Source organism: Bubalus kerabau, chromosome 23 (genome assembly GCF_029407905.1).
Source record: "Bubalus kerabau isolate K-KA32 ecotype Philippines breed swamp buffalo chromosome 23, PCC_UOA_SB_1v2, whole genome shotgun sequence".
NCBI classification, from domain to species: domain Eukaryota; kingdom Metazoa; phylum Chordata; class Mammalia; order Artiodactyla; family Bovidae; genus Bubalus; species Bubalus kerabau.
The window spans coordinates 11,005,012-11,028,310 of NC_073646.1; the positions used below are offsets into that span (position 1 = coordinate 11,005,012).

At 41.8% G+C, this 23,299-nt stretch overlaps 1 long non-coding RNA gene across 3 annotated transcripts in view; it reads left to right on the forward strand.

The window, feature by feature from the left end:
- The window catches only part of LOC129637880 (uncharacterized), a 35,223-nt gene extending 13,087 nt beyond the window's left edge, over positions 1-22,136 (forward strand). Inside the window, exons 2-3 of one of the 3 annotated variants that reach the window (XR_008707622.1) lie at positions 14,043-14,163; positions 21,133-22,136. This is a non-coding gene — a long non-coding RNA (uncharacterized LOC129637880). The other 2 variants (XR_008707623.1, XR_008707621.1) reach the window with 2 other exon arrangements.
- Positions 22,137-23,299: the final 1,163 nt, after the last annotated feature.

Genomic DNA, 23,299 nt, shown 5'->3' on the forward strand with positions numbered 1-23,299 from the left:
GTCATGCTTAGAAAGGACTTTCCTAACAAGAGATGGTTTACAAAATTTCTTCTAGTACTTTTACTATTTAACTTTTTGTGTTTAAATCTTTAAAATTCATTTTGGTGGAAGGAATAACATAGAGGGTCCTAACAATGTTTCCCCACATGCTTCCCAGTTGTTCTAATACCAATAACTAGAGAGTGCCCACCCCACCTCTGGCTTTGAAGTCTTTAGTGGCATAATAAATTCCTGAATTTATTAGTTTCCTAGGGTATTTGGCATTTTCTTCTGTGCCACTGATTTGTTATACATATGTATAAATATACATCCATGTGTATTTGTTGGTATGAAATTGTTTTAATTATTGCAGTATAATCTGATTTACTACCTATTGGGATTAGTTTTTCCTCATTGTTCTTTTCAGAAAATTTCTGGTTGTTTAAAATTTCATCAACTTTAGAATCAGCTTGTCTAGTTTAAAAAAATATGCACAAATATATATATAGACATGTACATATGTCCCTGTCTGATATTTTTATTGAGAGCGTGTTATTCTCTGTTAAATTTATGAAGTTAATTTTTTCAATGGCTTTTTCATTTTTTAAATGTATCTGTTTACTTTTGGCTGTGCTGAGTCTTTGCTGCTGCACACAGGCTTTCTCTAGTTGCAGTGAGTGAGTGGGGGCTATTCTTTACGTGCCAGGGCTTCTCGCTGCAGCAGCCTCTCTTTGTTGCGGAGCACAGCCTCTAGGCTCTCGGCTCAGTAGTTGCTGCCCGTGGGCTCAGTAGTTGCGGTGCACAGGCTTCGTTGCTCTGCAGCATGTAGACTCTTCCCTGACCAGGGACTGGACCCGTGTCCCTTTCATCAGCAGGCAGATTCTTATCCACTATACCAACCAGGGAAGTCTTAATGGCTTTATTTTTTTATACAATAAAAATCACTCATTTTAAGTGTATATCACAATTACATCTAGTGAATTTAGAGTTGTGCCGCCATCTTTACGTATTTGAGAAACTTTTCATGACCCAAGAAGATGTCTCTGTGCCCATCTGCAGCCACTTCCTGTTCCTCCCCGTCAGGTCCAGGCAGCAACCAACCAGTGTTCTCTTTCTGTCTCGTTTCTTTTTCTGGACATTTCATATGAATGGAATCATACAATATGTGCTCTTTTGCATCTCTCTTTCCCTTAGCATAATGTTTTTGAGATTCATCTCTGTTCCTTTTATGTGCATCAGCTCAGATGGTAAAGAATCCTCCTGCAATGCGGGAGACTTGGGTTCGATCCCTGGGTTGGGAAGATCCTTTGGAGAAGGAAATGGCAACCCACTCCAGTATTCTTGCTTGGAGAACCCCTGGACAAAGGAGCCTGGTGGGAGTCCGTGGGGTCGCAGAGTTGGGCATGACTGAGCGACTAAGCACCCCCCATAATGTGGACATGCCACAGTTTGTTTATTCATCGAACAGCTGATGGGGCTGTGTGCACTGTCTTTGTCTAAGTGTATGTTTTCATTTCTCTGGGGTAAGATACCTAGGAGTGGAACTGTTGAGCCATATGGTAAATATATTGTTAACTTTTTAAGAAATTGTTAGTTTCCTAGGGTGGCCACACCATCTTACAATCCCTCCAGCATGTGTGAGGGTTCCGATCCCACCACTCCCTAACAACTGGTATTGATAGTTCCATCTCTTTAGTGTTGAACCTTTCTAAATTGGAACATAGGCAGCACAGCTTTCTTTGCATTTGAAGTGTTTTACCTCCCTCCCAGCTTTTATGGAGTTCTTCACATAGGTTGTGCACATCTTTGTGCACTTATTGCTTGGGAGATTTATTAGGGGGTTATTCTTGTAAGAGAAGCAGAAGATATTAAGAAGAGGTGGAAAGAAAACACAGAAGAACTGTACAAAAAAGATCTTCACGACCCAGATAATCACGATGGTGTGATCACTCACCTAGAGCCAGACATCCTGGAATGTGAAGTCAAGTGGGCCTTAGAAAGCATCACTACAAACAAAGCTAGTGGAGGCGATGGAATTCCAGTGGAGCTATTTCAAATCCTGAAAGATGATGCTGTGAAAGTGCTGCACTCAATATGCCAGCACATTTGGAAAACTCAGCAGTGGCCACAGGACTGGAAAAGGTCAGTTTTCATTCCAATCCCAAAGAAAGGCAATGCCAAAGAATGCTCAAACTACCACACAATTGCACTCATCTCACACTCTAGTAAAGTGATTCTCAAAATTCTCCAAGCCAGGCTTCAGCAATACGTGAACTGTGAACTTCCAGATGTTCAAGCTGGTTTTAGAAAAAGCAGAGGAACCAGAGATCAAATTGCCAACATCTGCTGGATCATTAAAAAAGCATGAGAGTTCCAGAAAAACATCTATTTCTGCTTTATTGACTATGCCAAAGCCTTTGACTGTGTGGATCACAACAAACTGTGGAAAATTCTGAAAGAGATGGGAATACCAGACCACCTGACTGGCCTCTTGAGAAACCTATACGCAGGGCAGGAAGTAACAGTTAGAACTGGACATGGAACAACAGACTGGTTCCAAATAGGAAAAGGAGTACGTCAAGGCTGTATATTGCCACCCTCCTTATTTAACTTCTATGCAGAGTACATCATGAGAAACACTGGGCTGGAAGAAGCACAAGCTGGAATCAAGATTGCTGGGAGAAATATCAATAACCTCAGATATGCAGATGAGACCACCCTTATGGCAGATGAAAGTGAAAGAGGAGAGTGAAAAAGTTGGCTTAAAGCTCAACATTCAGAAAACGAAGATGATGGCATCTGGTCCCATCACTTCATGGCAAATAGATGGGGAAACAGTGGAAACAGTGTCAGACTTTATTTTTGGGGGCTCCAAAATCACTGCAGATGGTGATTGCAGCCATGAAATTAAAAGATGCTCCATATAAGGAAAGTGATGACCAACCTAGACAGCATATTGAAAAGCAGAGACATTACTTTGCCAACAAATGTCCATCTAGTCAAGGCTATGGTTTTCCCAGTGGTCATGTATGGATGTGAGAGTTGGACTGTGAAGAAGGCTGAGCGCTGAAGAATTGATGCTTTTGAAGTGTGGTGTTGGAGAAGACTCTTGAGAGTCCCTTGGACTGCAAGGAGATCCAACCAGTCCATTCTAAAGGAGATCAGTCCTGGGTGTTCATAGGAAGGACTGATGCTAAAGCTGAAACTCCAGTACTTTGGCCACCTCATGCGAAGGGTTGACTCATTGGAAAAGACTGTGATGCTGGGAGGGATTGGGGGCAGGAGGAGAAGGGGACGACAGAGGATGAGATGGCTGGATGGCATCACCGACTCGATGGACGTGAGTTTGAGTGAACTCCGGGAGTTGGTGATGGACAGGGAGGCCTGGCGTGCTGCGATTCATGGGGCCACAAAGAATCGGACACGATTGAGCGACTGAACTGAACTGAACTGATTCTTGTAAGTGGAATATTTTCTTCTAACTTTTCCATGTGCTTGCTGTTTATGCATGGGAAGGCTAGGTGTTTTGGTAGGTTACTTCTGTGTCTGACCCCCTAGAGAAATCTCTCACTGCCTGCCAGCTTTTCTGGTTGCCTCCCTTGAATTTTTCCAGAGTAAACATAATTATTTGACCTCTTCCTTTCTTCTTAAAGGGCTTCCTTTTTTTTTTTTTTTCTCTCTTGCCTACTTTCATCAGCTAGAAACCTCAGACAAAGCAGTGCTGCAGGGCATTCTTTTGTGCCAGAGTCTCATGGAGACTTCTGTTGCTTCCAGTTATTACAGATGAGTCTGATTTGGGGGCTCGGTGCATGCGTGTGTGTGTCTGTGTGTATAATTTTATCTTGCTAATGATATGTTAATCAGATACCTCAAATTAGAAGTATACCTTTTCTAATTTGATAAAAGATTTTGTTTGTAAATGATAAATGCTGTCAAATGCCTTTTAACATCTATTACAGATCATGATTTTTCTTCTTTAATATATTAATGTAAAGTGAATTAAAATATGTCATAATATCAAAACTTCCTTGTTATATCATACAAGTCTCACCTGTTTCTGGTGACTTTTTCCCTTTCAATGATCCTGTGGATTTTATTTGCTAATATTTTATTTTGCAGTTTTGCATTGATTTCTTTCTTTTTTTTTTTTTTTTTTTACATAAATGAGGTTGGCCTGTGGTTTTCCTTTGTTGTGCTATAGTGGTTGGTTTTTGGCCTCAACAGATTCCTGATAAAGAATTTGGAGGTATTTCTTATTCTTCTAGGCACTGGAGCAGTTTACAGAGAGTGGAAGTTAGCTTTTAAACTGGCTGATTTCACCTGGGAAAGCATCCCTGCCTGAGGTCAGGGTCCCTTCTCCCCACTCCCACCATGGGGGCTCTGGGGATGCTGGTATCTTTTTTAACAACTTTCTAAATTTCTTCTGGTCTAGTTAGATATTTTCTCCCTTGGTGCTTGTTGGTACCTTGGGCTTCCCAGGTGGTGCCAGTGGTAAATAACCCACCTGCCAATGCAGGAGACACAAGAGATGAGGGTTTGACCCCTGGGTCAGGAAGATACCCCAGAGAAGGAAATGTACCCTGCTCCAGTATTGTTGTCTGGAAAATTCCATAGACAGAGGGGCCTGACAGACTACTGTCCATGGGGTTGCAAAGAACTGAACATGACTGAACATGCACACACTCGTTATTTCTTCCCCTAGGTAATATCCATCTGCTCTTGAGTTTTCAGATTTGTTTACATAGTCAGCCTTGACAGTCCCCTTTTCATCTTGACCAACTCAACCCCTCTCCCCACCAGTCCCCCTGGACTGACTTAAGGTTGTCATTTTTCTGTTCATTTATCAATTTGTGAGAACTTTGACATTTGGAGAATGCATACATGCTTCCAGGGAGAAATAAACTAAGACACACATCACATCCCAGACGCCCTGAGTCAGCGGGAACTCACTGGAAAGCATCCTTTATTGGACAGCCAGGGATCTTGCTCCTCTCTGGGAAGCTGAATTCCAAGTTTACAGGCCAAAGTGCTTCAGCATGACCTCATTTCCACCCACTCCTTCCCCATCTTTAAAATAATTGAGAAGTGAGATTAGGTAATAAAAGCTGACTCAGGTTTTCTTAAGATGTGGGTTGAGTGGGTCAGCTCTCCTCCTCACTTTGACAAGGGTCCACATGAACTGCTTTTTCTCTTTCACTTCTGTTGTAAAACTCAGACTCCCCCTTAAACAATGGCCATCCTTTAATGTGGTCATAACCCCACAGACGGCAAGAAGGGGACTGAGCAGTGAAGGGGAGTAAACGTGCCACCCCAAAATACGCCACTTAGGTGTAATTGTTGTTTTGAGCTGAAGGCAGTTGTGTTAGTTTCGGGGGTGCAGCAAAATGATTTAGTTTTACATGTACGTGTATCTATTATTTGTTTAGATTCTTTTCCCGTCTAGATTATTACAGAGTGTTGAGTAGAGGTCCCTGTGACATACAGTAGGTCTTGTTGATTACTTGTTTTATATATAGTAGGGAATATATGGGCTTCCCAGGTGGCTCAGAGGTCAAGAATCCACCTGTCAAGGCAGGAGATGCTGGTTTGATCCCTCAGTCAGGAAGATCCCCTGGAGGAGGCAATGGTAACCTACTCCAGCACTTTTGCCTGGAGAATCACGTGGATGGAGGAGCCCTGCAGGTTACAGGGTCGCAAAGAGTCAGATATGCCTGAGCACGTGTGTGCACACACACACATACACACACACAGTGCATATATGTTAATTCCAGCTCCCTAATTTATCCCTGCCCCACCAACTTTACCTTTTGGTAACCAAAAGTTTGTTTTCCAAATCTGTGAGTCTGTTTTGTAAATAAGTTCATTTGTATCCTTTTTAGATTCCACATATAAGTGATATCATATGGTATTTGTGTTTCTCTTTCTGACTTCACTTAGTGTGATAATCTCTAGGTCCATCCACGTTGCTGCAAATGGCATTATTTAATTCTTTTTTATGCCTGAGTAATATTCAGTAATATACCACATCTTTATCCATTCATCTGTTGATGGACATTTAGGTTGCTTCCATATCTTGGCTATTGTAAATAAGTGCTGCATTGAACCGGAGAAGGCAATGGCACCCCACTCCAGTACTCTTGTCTGGAAAATCCCATGGATGGAGGAGCCTGGTGGGCTGCAGTCCATGGGGTCACTAAGAGTCAGACACGACTGAGCGACTTCACTTTCACTTTTCACTTTCATGCATTGGAGAAGGAAATGGCAACCCACTCCAGTGTTCTTGCCTGGAGAATCCCAGGGACAGGGGACCCTGGTGGGCTGCCCTCTCTGGGGTTGCACAGAGTCGGACACGACTGAAGTGACTTAGCAGTAGCAGCAGCTGCATTGAACATTAGAGTGCATGTATCTTGGTTTTCTCCAGATATATGCCCAGGAGTGGGATTTCAGGATCATAGGATAGCTCTATTTTTAGTTTTCTGAGGAACCTCTATACTGTTCTCCATAGTGGGTGTACCAATTTACATTCCCACCAACAGTGTAGGAGGATTCCCTTTTCTCCATATCCTCTCCAGTGTTTATTTTTGGTAGACTTTTTGATGGTGGTCATCCTGACCAGTCCCTGAGGTGGTACTTCATTGTAGTTTTGATTTGCATTTCTCTAATAATTAGCAGTGTTGAATGTCTTTTCTTGTGCTTTTTGGTATTTCTTGCTATCTGTATGTCTTCTTTGGAGCAATGTCTATTTAGATCTTCTGCCTATGTTTTTGATTGGGTTTTTTTTTTTTTATATTGAGCTGCATGAGGTGTTTGTATATTTTGGAGATTTAACCCCTTGTTGGTCACTTCATTTGCAAATATTTTCTCCCATTCTGTAAGTTGTCTTTTTGTTTTGTTTATGGTTTCCTTTGCTGTGCTAAAGCTTTTAAGTTTAATCAAGTCCCATTTGTTTATTTTTGCTTTTTCATTACTCTAGGAGGTGGATCAGAAAAGATCTATGATTTGTGTCAAGGAGTGTTCTGCCTATGTTTTCCTCTAAGAGTTTTATAATGTCCAGCTTTACATCTAGATCTTTAATCCATTTTGAGTTTATCTTTGTGTATGATGCTAGGGAGTGTTCTAATTTCATTCTGATGACATGTAGCTGTCCATTTTTCCCAGCACCACTTATTGCAGAGACTGTTTTCTCTCTGTTGTGTATTCTTACCTCCTTTGTTATAGACTAGGTGACCACAGGAGCATGGGCTTGTCTCTGGGCTTCTATCCTCTTCCATTCGTCTATGTTTCTGTTTTTGTGCCAGTACCATACTGTTTTGATTACTGTATTTTTGTCGTATAGTCTGAAGTGAGAGAGCCTGATTTTTCCAGCTCTGTTTGTTGTTATTGTCATTTGTTCTTGGCTGTGGCACACAGGACCTCAGTTCCCAAACCAGGGATCAAACCCATGCCCCCTGCAGTGGAAGTATGGAGTCTTAACCACCGGACCACAGGAAAGTCCCTGTTTTTCTTTCTCAAGATTACTTGGGCTATTCAGGGTCTTTTGTGTTTCCACACAAATGGTAAAAATTTTCTGTTCTATTTCTGTGACAAATTCTGTTGGTAATTTGATAGTGATTGCATTCAATCTGTAGATGGCTTTGGGTAGTGTAATCATTTTCACAATATTGATTATTCCAATCCAAGAATATGGTATATCTCTTTATCTGTCTGTGCTGTCTGTGACTTTTTTCATGAGTATCTTTACTGTGTTACAAGTACAGGTCTTTTGCCTCCTTAGGTAGGTTTATTCCTAAGTATTTATTCTTTCCGTTGCAGTGATAAATGCGATTGTTTCCTGAATTACTGATCTTTCATAGTGTAAGGGTATAGAAATGCAAGAGATTTCTGTGTGTTAACGTTATACCTTGTGACTTTATCAAGTTCATTGAGCTCTAGTGGTTTTCTGGTGGCCTCTTTAGCATTTTCTGTGAATAACATCGTGTCATCTGCAGACAGTCACAGTTTTACTTCTTTTCCTGTTTGGATCCTTTTGTTTCTTTTTCTTCTCTGATCGCTGTGGCTAGCACTTCCAAAACTATGTTGAATAAAAGTGGTGAGAATGAACATCCTTTGTCTTGTTCCTGATCTTAGAGGAGATGCTTTCAGTTTTTCACCATGATATTATGAGTATGATAATTAGCTGTGAGTTTGTCATATATGATCTTTATTATGTTGAGATAGGTTCCCTTTATGCCCACCTTCTGGAGAGTTTTTTTTTTTTTTAATCATAAGTGGCTGTTGAATTTTGTCAAAAGCATCTATTGAGATGATCATATGGTTTTTATTTTTCAATTTGTTAATGTGTTGAATCACACTTTGCAGATATTGAAAAATCCTTGCGTGTCGATCCCAAACTTCCTAACCATCCCTTCCCCCATCCTTTCTCCTGGTAACCATAAGTTCATTCTCTATGTCTGTGAGTCTGTTTCTGTTTTATAAATAAGTTCATTGGTATGGTTTCTTTGTAGATTCTGCATATAAGGAACTCTGCTCAATATTATGTGGCAGCCTGAATGGGGGGGAGTTTGGGGGAGAATGGATACATGTATATGTATGGCTGAGTCCCTCTCCTGTCCACTTGAAACTATCACAACAGTATTAATCATCTGTACTCCAGTATAAAATAAAAAAAGAAACATCCTTGCATCCCTGGATAAGTCCCATTTGATAATGGTGTATGATCCTTTTAATGTGTTGGATTCAATTTGCTGTATTTTGTTGAGGATTGTTGCAACTATGTTCATCAGTGATGTTGGCATGTAATTTTCTGTGTGATATCTTTGTTTGGTTTTGGTATTAGGGCCTTGTAGAATGAGTTTGGGAGTGTTCCTTCATCTGCAGTTTTTGGAAATAGTTTCAGAAGGATATGTGTGTCAGAAGGATAGGCTCTTCTGTAAATGTTTGATAGGATTCGGCTGTGAAGCCATCTGGTCCTAGACTTTTGTTTGTTGGGAATTTTTTAATCACAGTTTCAATTTCAGTGCTTGTGATCATGTGTTAGTCACTCAGTTGTGTCTGACTCTTTGCGACCCCATGGACTTTAGCCCGCCAGCCCGCCTCAGTCCATGGAGTTCTCCAGGCAAGAATACTGGGGTGGGTTGCCATTTCCCTCTGCAGAGGATCTTTCCAACCCAGGGATCAAACCTAGGTCTCCCACACTGCAGGCAGATTCTTTACCATCTGAGCCACCAGCGATCCTTTTGCTTGTGATTGGTCTGTTCATATTTTCTGTTTATTCCTCGTTCATTTTGGAAGATTGTATACACCTTCCTGAGAATTTGTTCCATTTCCTCTAAGTTGTCCCTTTTATTTTCCTCTCATGATCTTCTGTATTTCTGTGGTGTCTGTAGTAACTTCTCCTTTTTCATTTCTAATTTTATTGATTTGAGCTCTGTTCTTTTTTTTTCTTGATGAGTCTAGCTAACGGTTTATTGATTTTGTTTATCTTTTCAAAGAACCAGCATTTAGTTTCATTGATCTTTTCTATTGCCTTCTTCATCTCTATTTCCTTTATTTCTGCTCTCATCTTTATGATTTCTTTTGTTCTGCTAACTTTGAGTTTTGTTTGTTCTTCTTTCTCTAGTTGCTTTTGGTGTGAGGGTAGGTTGTTTATTTGGGATTTTTCTAGTTTCCTGAGGTAAGATTATACTGTTATAAACTTCCCTCTTAGAACTGCTTTTGCTATGTCCCACAGGTTTTGAATCATCATACATTCATTTGTCTCTAAGTATTCTTTGATCTCCTCTTTGATATCTTTAGTGATCCATTGGTGGTTTCATAGCATATTGTTTAGCCTGCATGTGTTTGTGTTTTGTTTTTTTTTTCTTGTGGTTGGTTTCTAATCTTGTTAAGGAGAGACCACTTTTAAAATCTGTTTATTCACTGATGGACACTTGGGTTGCTTTCTGTCTTCTTCCTTCCTTCCTTTTTAACCTTTAAAAACTCTCAGGGACAAAAAACATCATAATAATTATAAAGATAATTTTAAAAGAAAAATAATCAAATTAACTTAAAAAAAAAAAAAAAAAGAACAGCTATGTGTCATGCCCTTCCTATATGGAGTTTCCATTTTCTTCTATTCCTTACCAGCTTTTGTCCATATGCAGTCATTATTATTACAGATTTTTATGCACTCTTCCGCTTTACTTGGAAGCTAATTCTTTTTTATGTTAAGACACTGCCTGATGCTGAACTTTTTGACAAATGAGTTCAAGATAGTGTTTGCAATATATTACAAGTTAAAAAAAAAATTTCCCTGTTGGCTGTCTTTAATTTTTATTATCTTGAGTAATAAAATTATTTTGAAATCTTTTGGAATCATTTATCTCCTTTCACTCCCTCGTTTTGGATAAAGGCCCAGGAGTGGGCTTATTAGGTCAAAGGAAAGAATAGTTTTAAGACTTTCAAAACCTGCTACTGAGGTTGTTCATAACTGAAACTGCCCTTTACAGAATTTGAGGGGAGGGGTTTTGCTGACAGCCTCAACAGTTCTGGGTATTATTATTTATGTATCTATTTTATAAGGTAATAAATTAGGTTATGATTATTGTTCTCATTCACATTTGATTTCCAGTAATGTTAAATGTTCTGCCTAATGTTTACTTGTCAGTTGTATTTTTCTACTTTTGAATTGCCTTCTCTGACCCTTTACCAGATTATCTCATGGAGGGTCAATTTCACAGGAATTTACCTGGACCTGCTCTTAGTTGGCTGTAGGTATGAACATTTATAGGTATTAAAAAAATATTTTTTTTTTTTAATTTTTGGCAGTGCTAAGTTTTTGCTGCTGCACGGGCGTTCTGTTTTTCCTCTAGTTGCGGTGTGCAGGCTGCTCGTTGCTGTGGCTTCTCCTGTTGTGAGCGCAGGCTGTAGTGCGCGTGGGCTTCAGTAGTTGTGGCTTCCAGGCTTTAGAGCACAGGCTCCATAGTTGTGGCTTATGGGCTATTTATAGGCAATTTTTAATGGAATCCTTCCCTGTTTTTCTAAATGCCACACATGTGCATGCACACCCACACACACTACAAATTGCCAAGTGTTGGTGTTGAATCAGCCTGGAGAAGGAGGAACTGTGTTCCGTCCTGGGGCCCCCAGTGTCCCCAGCCCACTGCTAGGTTCCTGGTCAGTGTGTGAGGGACAGGGCGGGGAGGCAGGCTGGCAAGTCTTTCTGCAGTTTCCTTTCTGGGCCGGAAATCCCTGAGCCGTTGCATAGATTTAGAAACCTACAGTGGGTTGCAAAGTGTGGGCGCAGCCATCTCCAGCCTCCTCAGGCCCCTGCATTCCAGAGGTTTGCCTTCCATCGCCCCCGTCTCTCCTCCTCCAGGGCCGAGTTCCACGGCCCAACACAGCACCTCAGTGGGTGCATTTCTGTTCAGGCATGAGACGGCTTTTGGGTCATTTTGATGCCTATTTTCCCCCTTGTATTTATAATAATTTAAAAAAATCTTTTTTATTTGGCTGCACCGGGTTTTAGTTGGGGCACACAGGATCTTCGATCTTCATTGTGGCATGTGAGCTCTTTAGCATGCGTGAGGACTCTTAGTTGTGGCCTAGTTCCCTGACCAGGGGGATTGAACCCAGCTCCCTGCATTGGGAGCGTGGAGTCTTAGCCACTGGACCACTGGGGAAGTCCCTGTTTTGACGCCTTTTAGGAAAAAATGAACAAGCATTCCACATTATGGTTTGGGATACAGCTGAAGTTCATTTGACTCTTTTGTAAAGATCAGACTATAGCCACACCTCGGTGATGTCTGGGTTCAGTTCCAGACCACTGGCATAAAGTGAATCACAGGGACATTTTGGCTTTCCACTGCTTGTAATAGTTATGTTTATACTGTAGTCTAGTGAGTGTGCAATACCATTGTTTCTAAAAAAAAACACCAGTGTGCATATCTTAATTATTGCTAAAAAAAAAGGTAGTTGTAGTAGTAACATCACAGATTACCATAACACATATAATAATCATGAAAAAGTCTGAAATATTGTGAGAATTACCAAAATGTCACACAGAGACACCAAATGAGCGATGCTCTGAGGAAAATGGCACTGACAGATTTCTTCAACACAGGGCTGCTGCAAACCTTCCATTCATAAAATGTAAACAACCCTCCCAAGGCCCCGAAACGCAGTGTCTGTAAAGTGCAATGAAATGAGGTATGCCCATAGACGGTACAAGGCCCCCGTGAAGTGGAAGGCAGATGGTTGTGGTTGGGCAGATGGGCCCAGATCAGCAACAGCCTGGCCGTCGTGTGACCTTGGGTACATGCCCTGGGCTCTCTGAGCCTGTTGCTGCTGCTGCTTCTGGTACTCGGGGATCGTCCACACCTCAGTGGGTTATTATAAAGTCAGAGGGACGAGCAAACGTGTTTTGAAGAGCAGAGCTTGGACTCTGGAGTCCTCTGGTTGTAATAACCATGGCAACACAGCACCCCCTCCAGAGTGTGGGAATGAGCAGGACCAGATCCCCCATTTGCATTCACTGCTGGAAAGTCTAAAACCCTCTCGAGTTCCTCTTTCTAAACTTCACTGAGCACCTGCTGTGTGCCGAGGATTGCATGAGGGGAGGCCAAGGACAGCTGAGAACCAGCATCTGGCTTTCTGGTAGCCCGGAGCCTTATGGCTGATAGCTCACCACTGCTCTGGACTCTTGATTCCGTGTACAAAGGGTCCTGGGGGCCCCCTACTGGTGAGCGGGTTTCACAGCCACCCACGCCTCCCCCCTCCACCCCATCCCTCCAGTGGAACAGCTGACTCCACGAATCTAATACACGTGTGCTTGGATTCCGCCAGCTTTAATTTTTCAAGGGCAACGCCTTCCCCCAAAGTAAGTGAACAACTCTGCAGGCTGTACCCTTGGGGGCTGAATGCCCAGAGCACAGGTCCGTGGAAACCAGTCCCCTGGAACATTCAACCTTAGAATCAGGATCTATGCCAAAAGGGGAGCACCCAACCAGGCTTTGATTAAAGGATTTGGGACCATCCGTTCCCCTCAAGGAAACTCATGCCTCAGGGGAAGCCAATCCCAAGCTAGGAAGACCCGGGGCAGCCTGACTCATATAGCAGAGGCTTCAGAAATAGCAGCCAGGAGAGTGAAGAAATATCGCAGGCAAGAATAGTTCCGAAGTGGCGTTCCCTCTCCAGAGCGGGATCCAGCAGGCCAGGCTGTCTCCTGGATCACAGGGCAGGTGTTGAGGGAGATGGAGAATTATCCAGACCAATGTGGGCTCCATCGCCCCCAGAGGTATTTCAAAATCACTAACAGCCCTTCTTTCCTGGATCCACCTCAGTCCTGATCTTCTCTGACTTCCTCGTATTTTGTGCTCATCATTCTACCCCAGACAAGAATCTTGACCTTGCTGGATGAGATGAGATTGTAGCTGGATGAGATGGGATTGTGGCAGAAGGAGAGGAAGTCTCAGATCTTTGGCAAGCCTGGTGCTGCCTCAGGCAGAATCTCAAACTGCAGAGAAAAGAGGAGAGACGTATAAGGCTTTGTGGACCCAGAGGACAGGGAACTCCCTGTTTCCTGGAATCAAGCTGCGGGCCCTTGTTACAGCCCCTGGCACACTGCAGGCCCAGCAGGGTCAGGCCTCAAGTGGCCCCCACCGAAACGGTATCTCCCCCTTTTAATGGGGAGATGGTTCCCAGCCTGAGAGAGGACCGGACCCCAGCACCTGATGCTTTGGGAGTACAGATGATGTACCCAAAGTTGGTGGGTAAGGGGATAAAAGAATCTGCCTGCAATGCGGGAGATGCAGGTTTGATCCCTGGGTTAGGAAGATCTCCTGGAGAAGGGAACCCACTCCAGTGTTCTTGCCTGAAGAGTCCCATGGACAGGGGAGCCTGGTGGTCTACAGTCCAGGGGGTCGCAGAGAGTCAGACACGACTAAGCTATCTAGTCAATTGGTGAAGGGGGAGTTCAGGAGCTGAATCCTGATGGAGAGAGGGTATCCAGATCATGGAAGCAGCAGGGATATTCAGATATTTCTGGAACACTCAGTGACCTCTGGATGACTTCTCTGCACTTTCAGAAGGAGCCACAGCCTTACCCCTTGGATCTCCAGCTCACTGTGAAGCAGGGACCTCTTCAATTTAGGAGTCACAGACCCAGGCAGATCCTCTGCACCTTTCTGAGCAAGGTGCCATCAGCAGGTGAGTTTTAAAATTTTTTTAAAAATATTTATTAATTTTGACTGTGCCGGGTCTTGGTTGCAGCACACTGGCTCTGTGATCTTGGTTGTAGCACGTGGGATCTCTAGTTGCAGCATGCAGGATCTAGTTTCCTGGCCAGGGATTGAATCCGGGCCCCCCTGCATTGGGAATGCAGAGTCTTAGCCACTGGACTACCGGGGAAGTTCTAGCAGTTCTAGTGAGTTTTAATTTCTGTTACTTTCTTTTTCTGGTCTCTGTGTGATGGGGTCATCAATACAATACGAAATAAAAGCAGAGACAAGAATGTCTGTCTCCTTGCCAACCTGCTTCTGATGTTTGTCCATCGGCTATGAGGTTAAAGGCTGGGTACCAAATACCCCAAGTTACCAGGTTAAGGAAGGCCCCTCCCAGCCCTCATTTGCTAAGAGAATGTTTAGAAGGAAAGTATGAGCATTAGAGAAGCTTACTGAATGCCCATTCTGTCATCTGTTGATATTCTATCTTTGGTTCTTTTTCAGACATGACATTGTACTTTTAATAGTTTCTAGTTCCCTGCCAGAATGTACAGCTTGTGTTGGAAAAACCCACCTCTGAATTCCCGTTTGTGTCTATTGTCTGTACTGTGGTTCTTGCTCTAAGAATTTTGTCTCCTTAAGTGTATTTATTTTTTTCTTAATAATTACAGCGGTTGTAAGTACAATTTAGAGCTGTATCACCATGCCTAGCATATGAAGTAAAAGTTTCTCATTCAAAAGTTTTTAGTTGCGGCAAAATATGCATAACAAAAAAGTTGACCATCTTAACAGGTCAGTAGCGTTAAGTTACTTTCACTTTGTTGTGCAATCAACCCCCATTCCAGGAACCCTTTTCATCTTGCAAAATTGAAACTGTCCCCATTAAACAACTCCCGTTATCCCCTTAGACCAGCTCATGGCAACCGCCATCCTATGTTGTCTTTCTGAATCTGACTTTAGGTGCCTCCTATAAGGGGAATCATGCGTATTGGGCTCTTTGTGACTGGCCTGTTTCACTTAGCACAATGTCCTCAAAGTTCAGCCAGGCTGTGCTGTGTCATAATTGCCTTCCTTTTTAAGACTGAATAATATTCCATTGTACATACACACATATTTTGCTTATCCATTCAGTTGTTGATGGACACTCGGGTTCTTGAAACTCATGGCTATTGTGAAGAATGATGCTTTGATAGTCGTACAAACATCTCTTTGAGACCCTGCTTTCAGTTCTTTTGTGGCATTATATCCAGCAGTGGAATGACTGGATCATATGGTAATTTAATTTTTAATTTTTTGGGGAACCGCCGTGCTGTTTTCCACGTTGCCGCCAACAGTGCGCAATGGTCCCAGTTTCTTCACATCCTTGCTAACGCTGTTCTCTAAGTTTTTGACAGTAGCCACCCTAATGGGTGTGAATTTGTATCTCATTGTGATTTTGATTCACATTTCCCGAATGATGAGTGATACTGAGCATCTTCTCACGTTCTTATCGGTCATTTGTATATCCTGTTTGGAGGAATGTCTAGTCAAGTCCTTTGACCAGTTTTTAAACAGGTTTTGTTGTTGAGTTGTAGATATTCTTGTCTATTTGGAATATTAACCCCCTATCAGATAATGATTTGCAAGTATTTCCTCCCATTCCACGACTTGCCTTTATACTCTGTCGATTGTCTCATTCCACACGCAGAAGTTTTTAATTTTGGTGACGTCCAGTCGGTCTATTCATTCTCGTTTTAAAGATTTATTTACATTTTTGGCTGTGTTGGGTCTTCGTTGCTGTACGTGCGCTTTCTCTAGTTGTGGGGCACGGACTTCTCGTTGCGGTGGCTTCTCTCGTTGCAGAGCAGCTCGGGCGCACGGGCTTAGCTGCACACACCGTGTGGGATCGTCTCGGAGCAGGGATCGAACCTGAGTCCCCTGCAGTGGCAGGCAGATTCTTAACCGCTGGACCCCTAGGGGAGCCCTCCCCTTATGTTTCCTTGTAAGAGTTTTATAGTTTTAGTTCTAATATTATGTATTTTCTCTCTCTTGAGTTAGTGCTTTAATATAACATTAGAGATGAGCGTGTGTTTTTCCCCGTCATTCTGTTAATACGGTGCATTGCATTGATCTTCTGTGTTGGACCATCGTTGGCTTTCAGGAGTAAAGCCACCTGGTTATAATGTATAATCCTTTCTATGTGCTCTTGAATTCTGCTCACCAGTACAGTTGTCCCTCAGTGTCCAGTTGGGTCCAGGACCTCCCATGGATACCAAAATCTGTGGATGCTCAAGTCCCCTATATAAAAGGATGTAATATTTGCATACAGCCCATGTACATCCTCCTGTATAATTTAAATAATCTCTAGGTTACTTAGAATACCTAAATACAATGTAAATGCTATGTAAATAGTTTCCAGCGTGCAACAACTTCAAGATATGTAAATATTTGCCAGCATGCAACAACTTCAAGATTTGCTTTTTGGAACTTTTTCTGGATTTTTTTTTTTCAAATATTTTCAATCTATAGTTGATTGAATCTGTGGATGTGGAACTCATAGGTATAGAGGGCCAACCGTTTTTTGTTTTTTTGTGTGTTTTTTTGAGGATTTTTGCATCAGTATTCATCAGGGATATTGTTCTATAGTTTTCTTGAAGTGTCCTTGTCTGGCTTTGGTAACAAGATAATTCTGGCCTCATAAAATGGATTTAAAGATGATCCCTCTGCTTCAACCTTTTGTAAGAGTTTGAGAAAGCTTGATTTCAATTCCCTAAATCCTCGGTAGAATTCACTAGAGAGGCCATCTGGTCCTGGGCTTTCCTTTGCTGGGAGGTTTTTGATTACTGATTCAACTTGCTTGCTAGTTATAGATTTCTTGAAGATTCAGTTTTAGCAGGTCATATGTTTCTAGGAATTTATCCATTTCATCTTGATTGTCCAACTCGTCATACAAGTGTTCATAGTAGTCTCTCATAATCCTCTTTAGTCCTATAAAAATCAGTTGTAATGTTCCTGATTTCACTTCAGATTTTTACTTACTTGGGTCTTCTTTTTAAATTAGTCAATCTAGCTAAAGATTTGTCAGTTTTGTTGATCTTAAAAAAAACCCACTTTTGGTTTCATTGACTTTCATTTTTCTACTTTCTACTTCATTTATCTCTGAACTAATCTTTAGGATTTCCTTCTTTCTGCAAGCTTTGAGTTTGATTTCTTCAAGAATCCTTAAGAAGTTGGGTTGTTGATTTTAGCTCCTTTTGTAATGTAAGGATTTACAGCTATACATTTCCTTCTTAGCACTGCTTTTCCTCAATTTCATAGTTTTCATTTGTCTCAAGATATTTTCTAATTTATCCTGTGATTACCATTGGGTGTTTGAGTGTGTTAATTTTGTACAATTTATGATTTGTCCGGTTTTTCCTTCTGCTATTTCTGGCTTCTTTGTGACTGAAAGAGAGTTTGTATGACTTGAAATTTTAGAGGTTTTTTAAGACTTGTTCTATGGCCTAACCCGGAGAATGTTTAATGTACACTTGAGAACAATGTTGCTATTGGGTGAAGTGTTCCATATATATATATATGTATATGTCAGGTCTGGTTGATCTGCAGTGTTATTCAAATTCTCTGTTTCCTTACTAATCTTCTCTTTGGTTGTTCTATCCATTATTGAAGTGTACTCTCTTTCAGTTACTATTTATATGCAATACCTTTTTCCCCATCCTTTCACTTTCTACATATGTGTGTCCTTAGATCTAAAGTGAGTCTCTTGAAGACAGCTCAAATTATTCGATTTTTCAGCTCCTGAACTTGTTTCTTTATTATAATTTCTACCTCTTTGTTGAGAGTCTCATTTTTCTCATATATTATTTTTCTGATTTCACTTAGTTGTCTGCCATCTTTATTCTCCTTCAGCTTGTTGAGCATATTTAAGAAGTTGTTTTGAAACCTGCCAGTAAGGAACAGGCCTATTTCTTGAGAGTTTCTGGAGATTTACTCCGTTTCTCTGAATGGGCCCTTTCTCCCTGTTTCTTTGTATGTCTTGTCATCTTTTGTTGGAACAGGGCGTTTGAAAAGACACCCACCTCTCCCATTCTTTGCAGACTGCCCCTGTTCAGGGGAAGGCCTTCACTAAGCAGCCTGGTATGAAAGTTCAGGGTTCTTTCAAATACTTTCTAGTGGGTGTATCTTCCCTGGGCTGGTCTGTGTATGCTTTAACTCCACATTCCCAGCAGACTAGCCATCTCACCCCCACTTCTCAGGGATTTAGATACAGTGTTGTATCCGTCTGTCCATAACCGTGCCCCCAGTCACCTGCAGGCCTGCAGACTCTTGGTGGCTGTCTCTGTCAGCAGCACCTACTCCTGCTTTCGGCAACCACCCACATGATACCCAAACCATGCCAGCCTTCTCATCACCACTGAGTCAGAGACGGAAACCTGTGCCCCAGCAGGTCCCAGACAAGTCAGCACGTTGCAATCAAGTTCCATTCGTTTCCTTCTACCCCAAAGCAGGAGCCAGGAACCGACTGCCTTCTCTGAGAGTGTACTGGGGAAGGCAACCAAAAAAAAAAAAAAAAAAGCCATGAAATTTCCTACTGTTTTGGAGTGAGACTTTTTCTCAGTCAGGCACTCACTTGGTTGTTGCTGCTGCTTAACTAGTTTCTAGGGTTCTCACAAAGCTACTTTGGTCCATTTATTGTTCTATACTCAAACTCATGTCCATCAAGTTGGTGATGCCATCCAACCATCTCATCCTCTGTCATCCCCTTCTCCTGCCCTCAATCTTTCCCGGCATCAGGGTCTTTTCAAATGAGTCAGCTCTTTGCATCAGGTGGCCAAAGTATTGGAGTTTCAGCTTCAATATCAGTCCTTCCAATGAACACCCAGGACTGATCTCCCTTAGGATGGACTGGTTGGATCTCCTTGCAGTCCAAGGGACTCTCAAGAGTCTTTTCCAACACCTCAGTTCTAAAGCATCAATTCTTTGGCGCTCAGCTTTCTTTATAGTCCAACTCTCACATCCATACATGACCACTGGAAAAACCATAGCCTTGACTAGATGGACCTTTGTTGACAAAGTAATGTCTCTGCTTTTTAATATGCTGTCAAGGTTGGTCATAACTTTCCAAGGAGTAAGCGTCTTTTAATTTTATGGCTGCAATCACCATCTGCAGTGATTTTGGAGCCCAGAAAAATAGTCAGTCACTGTGTCCCCATCTATTTGCTATGAAGTGATGGGACCGGATGCCATGCTCTTAGTTTTCTGAATGTTGAGCTTTAAGCCAAGTTTTTCACTCTCCTCTTTCACTTTCATCAAGAGGCTCCTTTAGTTTTTCTTAACTTTCTGCCATAAGGGTGGTGTCATCTGCATATCTGAGGTTATTGATATTTCTCCTGGCAATCTTGATTCCAGCTTGTGCTTCCTCCAGTCCAGCATTTTTCATGATGTACTCTGCATATAAACTAAGCAGGGTGACAATATACAGCCTAGACGTACTCCTTTTCCTATTTGGAACCAGTCTGTTGTTCCATGTCCAGTTCTAACTATTGCTTCCTGACCTGCATATATGTTTCTTAAGAGGCAGGTTAGGAGGTCTGGTATGCCCATGTCTTTCAGAATTTTCCACAGTTTATTGTGATCCACACAGTCAAAGGCTTTAGCATAGTCAATAAAACAGAAGTAGATGTTTTTCTGGAACTCTCATGCTTTTTTAATGATCCAGCGGATGGTGGCAATTTGATCTCTGGTTCCTCTGCCTTTTCTAAAACCAGCTTGAACATCTGGAAGTTCACAGTTCACATATTGCTGAAGCCTGGCTTGAAGAATTTTGAGCATTACTTTACTAGCATGTGAGATGAGTGCAATTGTGCGGTAGTTTGAGCATTCTTTGGCATTGCCTTTCTTTGGGATTAGAATGAAAACTGACCTTTTCCAGTCCTGTGGCCACTGCTGAGTTTTCCAAATGTGCTGGCATATTGAGTGCAGCACTTTCACAGCATCATCCTTCAGGATTTGAAATAGCTCAACTGGAATTCCATCACCTCCACTAGCTTTGTTTGTAGTGATGCTTCCTAAGGCCCACTTGACTTCACATTCCAGGATGACTGGCTCTAGGTGAGTGATCACACCATCGTGATTATCTTGTTCGTGAAGATCTTTTTTGTACAGTTCTTCTGTGTATTCTTGCCACCTCTTCTTAATATCTTCTGCTTCTGTTAGGTCCATACCATTTCTGTTCTTTATTGTGCCCATCTTTGCATGAAATGTTCCCTTGTTATCTCTAATTCTCTTGAAGAGATCTCTAGTCTTTCCCATTCTATTGTTTTCCTCTTTCCTTTGCGTTGATCGCTGAGGAAAGCTTTCTTATCTCTCCTTGCTATTGTTTGGAACTCTGCATTCAAATGGGTATAACTTTCCTTTTCTCTGATTTTCACTTCCCTTCTTTTCACAGCTATTTGTAAGGCCTCCTCAGACAGCCATTTTGCTTTTTTGCAGTTCTTTTTCTTGGGGATGGTCTTGATTCCTGTCTCCTGTACAATGTCACGAATCGCCATCCATAGTTCATCAGGCACTCTATCAGATCTAGTCCCTTAAATTTATTTCTCACTTCCACTGTATGGTCCTAAGGGATTTGATTTAGGTCATACCTGAATGGTCTAGTGGTTTTCTCCACTTTCTTCAATTTCAGTCTGAATTTGGCAATAAGGAGTTCATGATCTGAGTCACAGTCAGCTCCCAGTCTTGTTTTTGCTGACTGTATAGAGGTTTTCCATCTTTGGCTGTGTGGATCACAACAAACTGTGGAAAATTCTTCAAGAGATGGGAATACCAGACCACCTGACCTGCCTCTTGAGAAATCTGTATGCAGGTCAAGAAGCAACAGTTAGAACTGGACGTGGAACAACAGACTGGTTCCAAATTGGGAAAGGAGTACGTCAAGCCTGTATATTGTCACCCTGCTTATTTAAGTTATATGCAGAGTACATCGTGTGAAATGCCAGGCTGGATAAAGCACAAGCTGGAATCAAGATTGCTGGGAGAAATATCAATCACCTCAGATATGCAGATGACCCCACCCTTATGGCAGAAAGCAAAGAAGAACTAAAGAGCCTCTTGATGAAAGTGAAAGAGAAGAGTGAAAAAGCTGGCTTGAAACTCAGTATTCAAAAAACGAAGATCATGGCATCTGGTCCATGATTATGGCATTGCTTCATGGCAAATAGATGGGAAAAACAATGGAAACAGTGACATATTTTATCTTCTTGGGCTCCAAACTCACTGCAGATGGTGACTGAAGCCATGAAATTAAAAGACACTTGCTCCTTGGAAGACAAGCTATGACCAACCTAGACAGCATATTAAAAAGCAGAGCCATTATTTTGCCAACAAAGGTCCATCTAGTCAAAGATATAGTTTTTCTAGTAGTCATGTATGGATGTGAGACTTGGACTATAAAGAAAGCTGAGCACCAAAGAATTGATGCTTTAGAATTGTGGTGTTGGAGAAGACTCTTGAGAGTCCCTGGGACTGCAAGGAAATCAAACCAGTCAATCCTAAAGAAAATCTGTCCTGCATGTTCATTGGAAGGACTGATGCTGAAGCTGAAACTCCAGTCCTTTGGCCACCTGATGTGAAGAACTGACCCACTGGAAAAGACCCTGATGCTGGGAAAGATTGAAGGCAGGAGGAGAAGGGGACAACAGAGGATGAGATGGCTGGATGGCATCACTGACTTGATGGACATGAGCTTGAGCATGCTCCAGGAGTTGGTGACAGACAGGGAAGTCTGGCGTGCTGGAGTTCTTGGGGTCACAGAGTCAGACACGACTGAGTGAACTGAACTGAATAATGGTGCTATGAATAATCATACACAGGTTTCTGTGTGAACACTTGTTTTCATTTCTCTGGGATAATATCCAGGAATGCATTTGCTGGATCACGTAGTAAGTGTATGCTTAGCTTTTTTTCCAGTGACTGTACCCTTTTACCTGCCCACCAGCGATATATGAGAACAAGTTTCTCCATGTTCTTGCCCGCATTTGGTACTGTCACTGGTTTTCATTTTAACTGTTGTAATAGGTGTGTAAAGTGTTATCTCATTTTCCTACTGGCTGGTACTGCTGAATATCTTTTCAGATGTTTATTTGCCATCATGGGTGAAATGTTTCCATGTGTCTTGTCCATTTTCTACATAGATTGTTTTTGACTTATATTTGTTTTTAGTTTTTTTTTTTTTTTTAAAGAAAAGAAACACGGTTATCAAAGGGGAAAGCGGGGGAGGGATCAATTAGAGGAGTTTGGGATTAGTAGATCCACACTACTATATATAAATATAACAGATATAACAAGGTCCTGCTGTATAGCACAGAGAACTAAGTTCAATATCATGTCATAAACTATAATGGAAAAGAACCTAAAAAGAGTAATATATAAATATACACACACACACACATATAAACTGAACCACTTTGCTGCACACCTGAAACCAACACAACATTGTAAATCAACTATATTTCAATAGAAACTTTTTAATAGGAGGGTAATTGCTTTACAGTGCTGGGTTGGTTTCTGCCATACAACGTAAATCGGCCATAAGTATGCATATGTCCCCTCCCTCTTGACCCCCCTCCACGCCCCCGTCCCACCCCTCTAGGCCATCGCAGAGCTCTGAGCTGAGCTCCCTGTGCTATGCAGCAGCTTCCCCCTAGCTATTTACATAGGGTAGTGTATATACATCAGTGCTACTCTCAATTGGTCCTTCCTCTGCTGTGTCCACAAGTCTGCTCTCTGTGTCTCTGTTCCTGCCCTACAGATAGGTTCACCAGTACCTTTTTCCTAGCTCCCATATGTATGCATTAATATCTGATATTGTTTTTCTCTGACTTACTTCACTCTGCATAACAGGCTCTAGGTTCATCCACTGTTAAATTTTGAGAGTTGTTTGTGTATTCTAGATATGGGTCCTTTGTCAGGTATGTGGTTTGCAAGTATTTTCTCCCAGGATTTTGTTCTTCCATTCTTTTGACAGGCAACAGCAGACAATTTTGATGAAGTCCGATTTACTGAATTTTTTTTTCTTTTTTATGAATCAGGCTTTTGGTGTCATGTCTAACAACTCTTCACTAAACTGTACCTGTTGTCTTTCA